Raw genomic sequence first — 14,582 nt, 5'->3', positions numbered from 1 at the left:
ACTTGTCAAGTCTTCTGCTACGATTTGCTCGTGTTGGTTTGCTAGCAAACCCTTGCATAGTTTTCTTTACCGGATATCTGTAAAGACAACTTAGGCATGCTTGACTTTGCCTTTCTGGACTTAACCTTCCTATAATGCCATTACTTACTTGAAGCAGGCCCTGACAGCTGTCTTCTTACAAGTGGGACATTGTTTAAAAAACTAAAGCCTCTATTTGCTTGCTTGGATTCTTGTAATTTTACCTATTAAACTAGTTCTTGTTCTTTAAAACAAAATGCTGCTGGACATTACATTTTCTCTATCTTTAATATAAATAAAGGAAGCAGTTATAAATAGTTGATGAGAATCTGTGCATGCATAGTGATTTTTAATTGCTGAGAAGTTTCTACTACATTCAGCTTGCAGCTGGCTGTATTGTTATTGTGTTGGTCGCATTGTAGTTGGCTAACTTATTTATTGCCTTCCCAGCTATATTTTGGGCTTTGGACTATGCTTTAATAAGCCCAGATGGATTTCAGCCTAAGTAATGCATTTAAATCTATAGCCTAAATAGAAAATATAGATTTAACTCATTAAAAATATTGCTCCAGCACCAATGTTTATGGTTACATTTATTACACGATCTTCCTGTAAATAAGTAAAATGATGTACGCTGGGTTTGGGCAAATTATATTGTAATCTTTAAATATGACTTTTGCATATAAAATGTAAAATGTTGGATCATACTATCAAAACCCATAATGATGATTTTGTTCATCTCAACAAAGGTTCTGGGTTTATGCTTAACATACCCATATTCAGCAAAATACTTAAGTATGTGCTAAATTTGAACAACTGCTTAACTTAAAATGCTATTATATAGCAGGAAAGATTCAAAGCAGATTTGTATCATTTGGTGTTTCGTTATGAAACATTTATTCTAGTTTGGGCATAACTCAGAGAATTAATCAGACAGTCTGTATCCCAAGCTCCCCTGAAAGTGCCGGTAACATGGCAGAGCCTATCCCTACTGAAATCTGTAGCAGATCAGTCCATTGGCACAAAAAAAAAAGCTGGACTCCGCTTAAAGGAAGAGAAGGTGTGAATATGTTTATATATATAAAGTGAAGCATACTACTTATTTACTTGATATCGGCTTATTGCCAGTTAATGGCTTGCTAATAACTGTGACCCCTACTGTCTGCCACACACCATCCTCACATCTCACAGTGTGGTGCATTGCTCGCTGTTACGGTGTTGTGTTAGCTGTGCAGCTGCGTGAGACTCCAGCCACACTGCAGCTGCATTCTCTACCTTGATCAACACGAGATCTTTCCTGACACTCACAGTGAGGATGCTGCTGCATGTTCATGGCACTGGGAGCTTCTGTGAAAATTCTGCCGTTAAAAGAGAACTGCAGTGATTAGTCAAAGTCCCTGAGACAGTTATTTTTTTATTGAATAAGCAAATACAATTTTACACATTTTTTTCTCCAAAACACATGGTAGAAAAAGGAGTCAGTGCTTCAGAGTCTTGGTAGCTGTGAGTGTTTCTCAACAGAGGCTGTCACTTTATTGCTATTGTTAGCAGGTGGTCCAATGGCAAAGATTTTTAATAACTTTATTTTTTATTAAATAGTACAATACAGCTGAAAAGTAGTAAATGTGGTAGGTGTGTTTAAGAAGGCACAGAACACATACATAACAAACACCATTAACCTTACTCCAATGATGTAAATGTTTCAGAAAAGTTTTTCCTTTAAAAAGAAAGAGAAAAAGTAATCAGCCATGGTAGTAAGTAGGAAATTGAAAAAAGTGTATAATACATATTCACCAAATCCATCATGCTGTACTCATCTGATATTTTCTTTGATAAGATATGTCATTTTCTAGATAAAGGGCATACAACATTACTGCTTAAACTAAAGAAGATAATGGTATAGCCTAAGAAATGTAGGGTACATAAAAAGCTAGAATAAGGATTATGATTAATGTTGAATTAAAAGGAATTTAGTAATGATACTACCTAAGAATTGTCACAGAGGTAAATGCTGTTCAATATTTTCATTTCTGACTGTAGCACAGAGACTAGCAGTGTTCTGGTAATTTTTTTTGCCATCAAAAAGGTAGGATATATTGTCAATATGTGAATAATATAAATGTCTTAAAAAGACAAAATGCGATGAAATGATCTTGTTATCAAGCACGATATTGTTCAGTTAGGGAATCACGTTAATAATTTCTGCTGTAAGACAGGAATTTGGGCTGAATAATGGAGAGGGAGGAAAAACAAAGGGTATTATTCAGCCACAAAGGACAGTCAGGCATCAGTGTAATGTGGCTGTGAAAATGGTAGAGACAATCTTAAGATTTACCAGTGGCAATATTTCTTTAAAAAGAAGAAGGAGTAGTGCCATTGCAATATTCATGTGAAAACAGAGGAATTCTGGTCACCCAGCTCTAAAAAACCCACCAAATTCTAACTGGAATAGGCTTGGAAAATATTATTCAGATGACCAGGAAAAAGGAGAGCCTATATTCTGTGAATCCAAAATACATGGCTTTTTTTGGTCAAGCAAAGCAAAGGTTGAGAATGTCTGTGGTTAAATCCAAGAAGCAAGCACCAACAGGGGAAAACATTCCTTAAAGGACAACATTGAAAAGAGAGAAAGTGACTATGAATTGGTAAGGAATAGACTCAGGCCTGAATTTTCAAATTTCTAACCATGTTTGGAAGAAGTTTCTGAAAAAAACTTCCAATAGGAATGGCAAGGCAAATAATTAAACTTGGTTTTGAATGGTCCTCCATTAGTTCATGAAATGGGTCGTATGATTATGCATCACGTATTTTGTTTTGCCGAGAGGTGTGGTGGTGTTTTTATGGCTGACCAAGGAAATCAGAGATGTGAAACAGTTTTCTGGCTTTGCTATGAAGAGTTGTAAGTAGTGCAGCTAGGTTAGAAGTCATGTACGGTTCACATAAGTGTGTGTTAGTAGCAAGAAACAACAATGTTTTAACATGATTAAAAGCACGATGATTATACATTCAGACCAGGTTTTGACTGGTATTCCCTACTGATTTCAGTGAACCCACATCAGTTTTCAGTAGCTGAAGGCTGTGTACTTACACACTCATTTTTCAGGAGTTGCTTCCAAGAACTAAAACTTCTCCAAGGCTTCTATATCAAAATATAAGACAGATATGGTAAAATCATTACTTTAAAGTGACATAAATTGATTATACATTTTAAACACAGAAGTAAATTAATCCTCAACATTACCAAACAGACTTAAAAATTATTAGTTTCATTAAAATTTAAATTATAAAGATGATTATTACTTTGCCTTTATCTGAGAGAAATTATTTAGCCATTAATGTCTGCTTGTTTCTTCCATCTTCTGTACAAACTTTCATTCCTTCACATAGACACCTGAGTTTTTTTATCTCATCTTCCTTTGCCATACTTCTCAATCCACAACAGTTTGGAGAACTGCTCTCTTTATGTTCTTTCTGCTATGCCAATTCCATATTGAAGCATTGTTCTCTTTTTCCTGTGTGAGTCAACGTTAGTACAAAAATTTTCATCGCGAACAAGAAGTACTAACAATCATGCAGGCTTGTCTACTTTGATTCAAATTATGTGAGCACTTAGCCATAGATTGATTTTTAACCACTAGAAAGTGAGATGAATGCTAAGACACCCCAAAAAATCTCCCAAGCATTAGAGAAGGAAAGGGTGTCCTGCAGCTCAGTACCAGAAAGGCATAACATAGCAAATGAACCAGGTGTGACAGTTGATATTCCCTCCCTGAGACCTCACTGATACATCTGCAACACTTGAAACCTATACTTGAAAATAAACAAAATGTGAAGTTGATGAGAGTTTAATGAAAACAATATCTAACTTCAATTAGTTACAGTGGAAGCTCACTAATTTTCACTTGGCTAACTCCCAAACTCCACAATTTTAAAGGAAATGCTATTTCTCCCTTTCTCTCAACAAAGATTTAAGAAACAGAGAGCCATAGGAATACTGTATCAGTAACAAATTATTACCTTTCTAAAATATATAGTATTATACTACAGAGTATGTACACGTATCTTGCTGCATCATCACAAAAGGTAACTGGTAATACCTTGGTCATATTCTTTGTTATAACTCACTGGATTCAGAAGTTTTATTTCTAACAGTGTTAAACTGGGACCCATTTCTTAAAGCAGAGATGTGCAAATCCCTTTATTCTGGCTGTTCACATTGTTAGGAAGGACTAGGGATGAGGCCCCTTTGACAGTGCCAAAAATTGAATCTAGCCCTTTAGTGCTCTCTTATGCTTGCAGGATTGAGATGTTTAATATATGTTACCTAGGTTTTCATTTTTAGTCTTGGGAACAAACTCCTTCTTGAGATAACTGGACTGAAAGTAGCTCATAGTTGATTTTTACTTTTGGTGCGCTAGAACTGGATTAATCTTTTAAATCATTTATATCAGTTTGCTTAATGTGGCTGACTGGGTGCACATATAAACAAGAAACATTTTGTACAAATCAGAAGCAGTGCCCAGACCTAAAATAACTCTTAGCTATTTCTTATTTTCCTAGAAAGTATGAAAAAAAAAAAAAAAAAGGTGGGGTCTAAACTAAACTGTAGCCTAGTTCATACAGCAGGACTAAGCAGATATAAAACAGGTAGTTCATTCTGATGAATAGCTGACTCAAGTTGCTTTTTATTGAGAGAGCAGTCCCTATGTATAAGCTAGATGTACTTTCAAGCATGTATTGGTTAATTAAAAAAAAAAAAAAAACAAACCAAAAAAACAATGCTGACATCTTTAAATACACCTAATGGAGCATACTTCTACCTTAACAAGTATGCTTTTATTACTCACGGGTACTTTAAAAAATAAACCCAGAAATATCTTCTAGTGGAGTAAAAGATCTTTTCAAAATAAAATGTTTCACTAGCAATGACAGAGAGAATCCAAGACAGAAGATTTGCCTAATCATTGATCTTCTTTTGAAAATCAGATCAACAGCTCTGCATGAATCACTTAGCTTAATCATCACAAAGGATGTCATTTTTTCTGTATTTTTATACAGGATACTGTGTTCAGTTTTATGAAATTAGTTGTTCACTTAGGGTAACATTCTGGACTAACCTATAGCTTTTTAATGTTTTTTACAAGAATTAGTCTTCAATGTGCAGGAGATTGATAGCTGGTGTAATTTATACAGCACACTTCTTTCTTTTCCTCCTTCACATAGATTCAAGAATACTTTCACTGTGCTATCTGCACAGCTGAAGACATCCATGTTTACTCAGAAGTTGTAAACCATATTCAGTGCTTAACCATATTCTTTATGGGCATTCCACAATGGTCTTTTTTACAAAATTAAAACAATCAGACACTTGGAGTTCCGCATCCATCTTGGAAAAACAACATTTTGTAATTAAACTTAAGGTCTTTATGTTTATTTAGTAGTGGACAATCCTGAAAATCCTTCTTCATGTAGAAAGTCTTTACTGAAAGCAAGTCTCCCACTAATTTCAAATACATGAAATGGTAAAGTGTATTATAGAGGATAGTATGGATATATGTCTGTCAAGATGTCTTTCTGTCCCTGTCTTTAATATCTACCCTAAGCTTTGTGATGTGTGGTTACTTCTGACAGTTTTACAGAGCTGCAAGGGTTAGCAGTCTTGCTCTGAGCTGGTCTTGTATGGTGTTCAACAGAGTAGGAGACAACAGTCCCCTACACAGGTTCCTTCTGAGAATGTCATCTTTACTCCTTCTAGTGGACTCCTCATATTGTGGTTGCTTTCTCATTCTTCATTAACACATAATACAGGATAGATAACGACTGACAATTTTGATTGTGTTTTCTCTTATTTCTAATGTGGCAAAGTAAGCCAATGATAAAGCAGAAACCTTTTCTGTTTTGTTTTGAAGACAAATGTGACACCTTACTTAGTGTAATCTTAGCTGACTAACAGATTCTTTGGTAAACATTTTTAGAAGGTTGTAGCTATAGCTACATTTTGGAATTGCCCTGATGTTCACTATACTTCAAATCTGCATTCTTCTGTAAGGCAATCTTCCATTTTGCTGTAGGCAATCAAAGATCTCAACTAAGGAGACTCCAATATTCTTGGTATCAGAAAATTATTTCCTAAGAGGAAAAATGCCTTTAATTTAGCACAGTATGCTATGAAAGAGTAAAATACTTTCATGTTTCTGCCTCCTAGGACAGACCAGATTCTGCTGCTGAATAAGTACATACAAAATAGTCCTTCTGGTATAGCAGTTGCTGTTAACCAAGAGTAGAATTCTTCGCTGAGAGGTGAAGCGTGAATATACTCCAAGGTGTTCAGTAGTTATTTCAGTTTGCATGGCTTCTTAATTAGAGGTGTTTGAATGCCTTAAGGGCTCCCAATTTATTCATCTTTGGGACATAGTTTACAGAAAGCTTACCAGGAGGTTTTATAAACTGATGCAATACCATCAAAGACATTTTTCTTTTTTAGTTGATTGAAGATAAAGAAAAGGCTCTTTGGTTTGTTGTCTGAATTTCTTTAATATGAAGGACTTGATTATGTTTTCAAGACCCATGTAAATCAGTTTTCTGTAAGTAGTTACGTGATTTACACCAACAGAAAATTTGGTTTACTGTTTTCCTTAAATAATTTACCTTAAATATTTTGGTTTCCTTCAGGCTTTGGTTTACCTAAGGCTTATCTTAAACAACTTGCATTACATTAAGATGTATTATTAAAAAGGACTTTGAATGTTTGTTGCTTTTCTTGTGTTTACTTATCTTGTGCTGTGTGTGCACTTGTTAGTGTTTGCGTCTCTTTTCTAGTTTGGTATCACTGTTTATTTTTGTACCCTCTCTTCCTTTTAACCTACCCTATTATCAAGTATCTTCTACTCTCAGCTTGGAAGTAAATGTCACGGTATTGTTCAGAGGGTGGGCTCAAACCAAAACACAGGATTGGAGATCTTCCTCTCTGTCCTACTGATATTTTTTACTCTAAACATGAACGTTACCATACACATTTATTCTTTAAAGATGAGTTTAAACACTAAATCCAAACTTTCTGCAGTTTAGAGATTTTCTTATAAATTCAGATCTGATTCTAGACACAAACATTGTTCCTCTAGCATTGTTTGAGGTTAGTATTAGTGTTTCTCATGGGTTAACTTCTTGACAGATTCTTTTTTTCCTTATAAACAATGTTATTTTGTTTCAAGCTGGAGTTTCATTTACACTATTTAGAATTTTCTCAATATATTATAACAAAGTGTTCATTAAAAAGTGCACTTTCCAGAACTGTTAATTAAAAGGGCATGCTGGGATAAATAAACCCATATGCTGTTGATTAACCACCTTTTAGGGGTCAACAGTTGGGATCTCCTGCTGTGCTTATGTTAATTGTTGTCCAAAATTTTACCAGGAACTGTTTTGTCCATATGGCACTTGCTGAAAATGTAAGGTCTATAGAGAGAATGAACAAAACCCAAAGAAAAAAGGTATCTCAGGCTGTACTGTATGTGTGGCAACTTCATGGTGGTACTTAACCTGCTCTATTACATAAGATACAGAAGAATTTAAAAAGCGATAGAGAGTTTATGTGGGTGTATGTGTGTATTCATCATTACCACACCTATGAATATCTACCATTATTTATACAAAGAATATCTACCTGCATGTAAGGAAATATAAATGTAGATTTGTAGGAAATAATTTTCCCAAATGATGAAAAATAAAAAGGGATGGCAATATGTTTTAAAGCCCAAAACTACACAGCAAAGAACAGTTACTGTTGACTCTGGACATGTTGTTTTTCAGCTGAACAGAAATCGCTTTTCCTTGTGAAACCCATTATATACTGACATTTCTTTTTGTTAGTTAATTATCCCCTGAAGACGTCGGTCTTCATGGAAGGTGAATCACAGAAATGTTTATGAGAGTGGAAGATTTGCCCTTTGATTCTCCTTTTTGAAGTCTAAAAACACATTCACCTTTACTGAAAACTCTATTTGTTTGGATTCTTTTTAAATTTTAGGCATACAATTTTTTCACTTCCATCTTTCATGATGTAAAGGATTTATGAAATTATTTGCAGATGAGTTAAAAAAAGTACCAAGCCCCATACGACGATATTTTATGCAGAGATTTAAATTGGACTAAAAGTTTTGCTTAAGACTGTTAAGATTCAGTATCTCTTTCACCACACTTCTGCTGAAATTATGAAAAACTGCTGGCCAAGTTTGAGCTTCAAACAGTGCTATCATCAGCGGGGTCAGAAGTTGGAGAAAAACTCTACCAAAAAAAAAGTTTGTATTGATCATTTCTTTCACTTCCTATGTCTTCCTTTTCTTTTTTAGGAGGGAAAATCAATCACTATTGAGAAAGCCTCAAACTTTCAAACAAAGTAACTTCAGTTTCAAAAAAAACCAGAGAAAGTGATTAATTGAGGTGTGGATTAGTTTACTTTACTTTAACCGTTCAGAAGGAGATCATGAGTGATGTACCTAAATATGTGGATCACACTTTTTCCAAACACCGGTGGGGGACACCATTGTTTTCAATGTGATATTGGCTGCCCAACGGTTTCTACGTGGTGAACAGTTGAATGCTGGTTCCTATTGAAGGTCTGGCTCTGCATACAGTCCTGTCTATCAAAGAATGAGAAAATCCTGTAACAAATCTCCTTTAGTCAAGCAGGACAAATTAGCAAACCTTGTGTTTCACAGACAACCAAAATGATGTTAACCATATGGCTGCCTCCACTCACACTGAAATGTCTGCGAGTTCAGCTCGAGAAGAGCTGGAGAAGGTGATGGGTTGGATGATGACAACATGACGTGCTGGCCTAGGCTGAATGCTCTGTGGTACCACAATCTCACAGAAGAAAACCAGGATCCTGGTCCAGGCCATGTTCATGTTTCACATTGTCTGACAAAGCAGCTTTGTCTGGGCAGAAAAAATAATGAGTTTTTTTGGTTTTAGGAAAAAAAAAAATATTGTGAATTATTTTAAACAAAATATTGCATTGATGTAGCTTTGCTATATGCAGAGGCAGAGTTATGTCTCATTCTCCTCAGACTTTTCAGATTTTGCTGTGTTCTGAAGTAATATTGTATACATATTGTCCAGCACGTCTGTTCTCAACCTCCTTTGGTTCTTTATTGGTCAGAGAAACTAGTCCAGAACCCCCAAATCTCAGTCTGCTTCCTCAGACTTCTCTCCTTTCCCATTAGTTTAGTTCCCATCTTTGTTTTATATTCCTGTGATCTTACTTAAGGAATATTTTTAGCTTGCAAAATAGTTATTTGATTCAACTCTTTGCTATGAAGAGCAATTGCAAACCACAGACAAGTCATTGTGGATGAAATGCCTCTGAAGCCATTCAACCTTGAACCAGTATCAGCAATGGTACAGTAAAACTATGGAAATAAAGATGAAAATGGATTTCTTTCTCGCTTGCTTGCTTTCTCTCTCCTTTCACACTTCTGTCTTTTGCCTAGCTCCCAGTTCCCTGGCTGTATGGCTAGTTTCTTACTCTCTGGAGGTGTCCCTCCGTGTACTTTTCCTGGTTATTGTCAGGGAGGACCCAGTGCGGAGCCTGCTCTGCTACCCCGTGCAGGGCCAGGGCCGGGGTAATAAGGGGTTCCTTGAACAGACAAGGTGAAACAATGGGTCAAGTCCAAGGTCAGCCTCAGAAGTCCAGTGAGCAAGTCAGGATTGGCAGGGACAGAGCTGGAGACCGGCACTCCTACAGCATTGCTGGGGCAGGGACTGACAGCCCCGGGATGGGCTGAAATGGGGTCCCGGGACATGGACAGAGTGGAGGGAGGCACCGGAGGAGGCTGGGCAGGGACAGGTAGGCACCTCGATGCTCTCAGGGCCATGACAGGTTATAACCATACCTTGTGAGTTTCCTCTTTCACTAGATACCATTCTAATTGTCTCCAATTTCATATTTCGCCCAGCATAAGTAATCATGCAGGACTCCCCCCACCCCAAAATTCTTCTCAAATATTTCATTCATTAGTGTTTTCCCCTCAATACAGAGCTCTGCTTCCTCTTTGCCTATTAACTGAGGATAACTAAGCAAGTCATCCTGCTAGAACTGCCAGTTTCAGGATGATAAGAAAACAATTTAGGTGAAAAAAAAAGAGAAAATTGGAAATTAGTCATGTTCGGAGAGTAATAGAGAAACAGTTGTTTAATTCATATTTTCACTGAGTCTTTTCTGTTTTTCTGAGAGATCTCTTAGCTATCAAGCATATTTTCTAACAGTCAGTAATCCAAAATATCCTTCAGGTTTTCTGGAAGTAACCTCATCAGATGCTGCCCATATGTCAGTACCACCTCAAGCTTCTTGAAGAACTCCAGGCCAAATTTTTTACAGTATACCCACTAAATTTGTTGAACAATTCCAAAGGTCAGGCAAAACCCTATTCTCAGCAATGGCTGATGATTGCTGAGGGTATGCTTTTCTGTCATTTCTGGTATACTGTCAGAGACCTACTGTACAGTATTGCTGGACTTTTCCAGCTAAAGTGGGTTTATTGTGTCCTTGGCTTCTTGACAAACAATAACTTCATGTAGCATAGGATGGATTTGTAGCAATAAAATTGAAATTTAATATCTTGCAATAGCAACTCCACGCCTAAGTAAAATACTTTCTGCAAATCCGCCATTAAAAGTTAATTCAGACTATAAGAAGAAATCAAAAAAACTTCAAAAGAAAGTTGGCACTTTTTTTTAATTCCTTAATTTATGGGCAGTGGCTATGAATAAGCCATGGCCAAAAATTCCCCCCCCCCCAAAAAAAAAATTCCGAAATGTAAAAGTAAAACAATCAGCAGCCCAAATTTGCCTTTTCTCTTCCGAATGCTTAGAACATTCCTGTTAAAATACAGGAATTCTACATGTAGATTTTGACCAAGCTCAGGTTTTGTTTAGTAAAATATCAGCTGTTTTGGTGGTTTTGAAACTAGAATTGGTACACTCCTTTACTTCTGTAAGAAAGGTACTATGCTGAAATAATGTCTTAATAAAATGAGATTTCACTATGGTGCAAGGAAAAGTATTATCAAAGGGTTGAATTTAAGGGGTTTAGATATTGGGTTTGGGATGAAGGTTTTGGGATATTACCTTGTTATGAATGAAAACTTTGATGTTTTTAAGTAGATTCTCAGCTGGTGCTAAGTTACTCAGTGCAGTTACTCTGATTCATGACATTCAGACTTGCATTCTGTTCATTCATACTAAAGCTGTCTTCCTCAGTATCATTCATTTAAAAAACAATTTAAACAAAACCTGGAAGAAAAGTGTGTCTATAAATAAGAAACCTTGCAGATAGCACCTTGCTTAATTTAGTACATATGCACACTCACATGCTAAAGCTGTTTATGGTAATAGATGCACTGTCTAATGCTCAGAAACCTGTGTTCAAATTTCAAAGCAATCTAGCCTTGGGTTAGGTAGTTCTGTAGGAGAGAACATAACCAGCCAGAGTGACTGTGATGAGTATTTTTTACAGCTTAATACACTGCTGATCACTTATAAATATTCTACCATAATATGTTATTAGATTTTAACTTCTGTATCACTTTTTCTTCCTTTGGTTTCTATTAGAAATGCCTGCCTGAGGCATTTGGAGATGTCATTTTGCATAATGAAAGGGGACTAACATGAATGCAAATTTCCAGTAAATATTTTCTTTCTTTTAAGGGCAAATTCTCATGAAATTTTCCCAAAGAAAATTCTACTTTTTTGGCAGTTTTGCTATGTACTTCTGGAGATTTTTTTCCCCCTCATTTTCCATGGCAAATTCAAGCTTTTATCCAGAGAATTTAATTTTAATTAAAAAAGCTGAATTAAAATAGTTATTTGAAGTGGTTTAAAGTACCTCCAGATGAATGGAAATAAAGAATATAGAATTTTCCCATTTCTCATTACTCATCCTAGAATGTCAAACTGGAGAGTTTACCCAAAGTATTTACTGCAACACTGCAGACAATGGTCTGGTAATAAGAAATTACATTGTTTCTTTTTGGCATGGTACAAATAGGGTGCAACTGAACATTAGGAAATAAATTTCTTTGGTAACTAATAGGGAAAATCAGAAAATAAAAGTCCAGTTCTTCCTAGGCAAGTATGCATATTGCAAACCTTACTGATACCAGCTGATTATTCAGTAGTACCTTTGGAAACTGTAGAGAAGCATTTCCATTTAAGTGCTTCTTTAGTGTTTACAAAACTAATTTGAGAAAATGTCCAGGTTAGCCATCCTTCTGTGACTAAGTTATCAATAAAAGAAACTGTAATATTAAGTAAAAGGAAAAGATGAAGGAAATAGAAAAGATAGGTCAGACATACACAGGAGTAAATAATCCAGTTCAAAACCCTGCTACTTCAGGCAAGGACATTTCATGAACATTTCACAGATTTCAGTATCACTGATGCTGCCTTCACCCCCAAGTCCTACATCCTTGTTTCTTGAACACAGATGCAAATGATTACTTTAGTTTTAGTACTATACATTGATTATCTTTAATATCAAGAAGATGAAGATAATCGCAGAGGGGGGGTCCATTTACACCTTATTCTCCTTTTATTTGCATAAATAAAATAACTTTTATCATTCAACTTTTGGCATGTCTGCCTTCATTCTTACACTTTTCTTGATGAGTCCTTTTTCCAGTTCCCCCTTGTCTCTTGGCTAACTCATGTCTTTCTTTGGGTGATTTTCATGCACTGTCTCTGGAGCATTTCTACATTTTCCCCCCAGTGCTTGAAATGCAAACTCTAGCTAGTTTAATGCATTTAACTTGGTATTCAAACCTGGTTCTACATCTAAGGGCTAGCAGGTACCTTTGTCCCTCAGGACTTCTAACTACAGCAGAATTTGCATGGAGGTATTTAGAACATTGTTCTAAAACTGCCTGAAGATTAATTCTTTTGCATCATTCCCCAAGTGGTTTTAACCTAAATATTCCATTAAAAAAAAAGTAATTCTTTTTTTTTTTAACCAATATTTCATATCATTAATTTACAACACTGCCTCAGCATTTTTACTATTATCTTTCCTTATCCATGCATAGTTTTCCACTCCTCTATTTAGTCATACTTGCCTTTGATTGTCTTCAACTCTGGCTCCATTTCTTGTAGCACTAGTTCTGCTTTCTGCATTTTGTTGATCCTGTCCTTCATTCTCTTGCAACTTACATTCACTGAGAGAGAAAAACTCAGAGAATTAGAGAATAAATAGCAACAGAGAGCTAATTTATGAAATTAAAATGCAGTGAGATGAATGTTGACAAAAAGAAACAAAAATTCATCCAGTTGTTTCCGAACACATGCCCATTATAATCCGGCTTGTCAAACCTGAAAACTACCTATTCCAATTTCTGTGCAGGAGAAAACCATGACCATCAGGTTTTTGACAATGGCTGTCATCTGCACTGTAGACACAGTTGTGCATTTCAACTTCCCCCTTCCGCAACTCTCCTGTGTGGGCTAGAGCTGGGCAACCACTGCTTTCCTTCCACATGAGGGATGCGTGAAGGGTGTGTTTGGAGGGAAACACAGCGTTCCAGTGGGTCTACTGAGCACGCAAGGAGTTTGTGAGCTCTGGCCTCCAGATATCAGTGTTTATCTTAAGAGCTCCCTTTTTATTATATGGAATAATTTGCCTTTAAAATGTGGTGGAAAATTATACTGGAGGTCAATTTGTTCCTTTTTTTTTTTTTTACTCAATTGCAAGTCATTTGCAACCGATGGCAAAAAAGGAAGGTTATTTTACCTGTTGTCCTCTCATTAAGAATAATAGACTGTTTAACTAGTTTTATGGAAGAAAAGAAAACTTCCAATAAGCTTGTCTGTTGTGATTAGATTAATGCATGTCAGACTGTTTTCCTTACTCATATGAATCAAATGGTTCTCCCACAGAAATGAAGAAAACTTTTCACTGACACTTTTTTACACAGTAGTTTTGATATTGACTTCTTCTTCTTTAATAAGGTGAGTCAGTATGGTGGTTTTTTTCCTTTCTCATTTCTAACATATGTGGTTTCCTATTTAGAAAAGCAACAACATAATTTAGTATTGTTTTAATTATTACTAATTTCAAATTTGTGTCCAGGTAATGTTTAAAATGACTTTTTTTAGCAATCTGTGTGGAATTATTCCTATTAACTCTGTTGTTAATAGGAATTAATTCTTTGTTGTTCTAAGTAACTATAACCTATGAGCCTAATATTCCTTGTATAGCATTCAGCTATGCTGTTAACAAACACATCAGTGCCTGTTTTCATTCTGACAGTGGTTGAAAGACCTTGGTTCATTCTTTCCACATGTTTAGACACACTGATAAATATTTGTCAACAGTTATATTTATTGCAACAACTCAGGAACAGAAGGAAAACTTTTCAAACAAAATTGCTGTGACTTCCATCAAGTACATATGAATGCCTTCTCTTACACAGCAACATCCACTGACATATCATTGTCAACATCTCATCCTCCCTCAGCAGTCAAAATATGCTTTGAAAATAAGTGCCACCTACCCTTAACATACTCCAGTGTAA

Source organism: Pygoscelis adeliae, unplaced genomic scaffold (assembly GCF_000699105.1).
Source record: "Pygoscelis adeliae isolate BGI_AS28 unplaced genomic scaffold, ASM69910v1 Scaffold48, whole genome shotgun sequence".
Lineage (NCBI taxonomy): Eukaryota > Metazoa > Chordata > Aves > Sphenisciformes > Spheniscidae > Pygoscelis > Pygoscelis adeliae.
Note: the sequence above shows the minus strand (reverse complement) of the source record.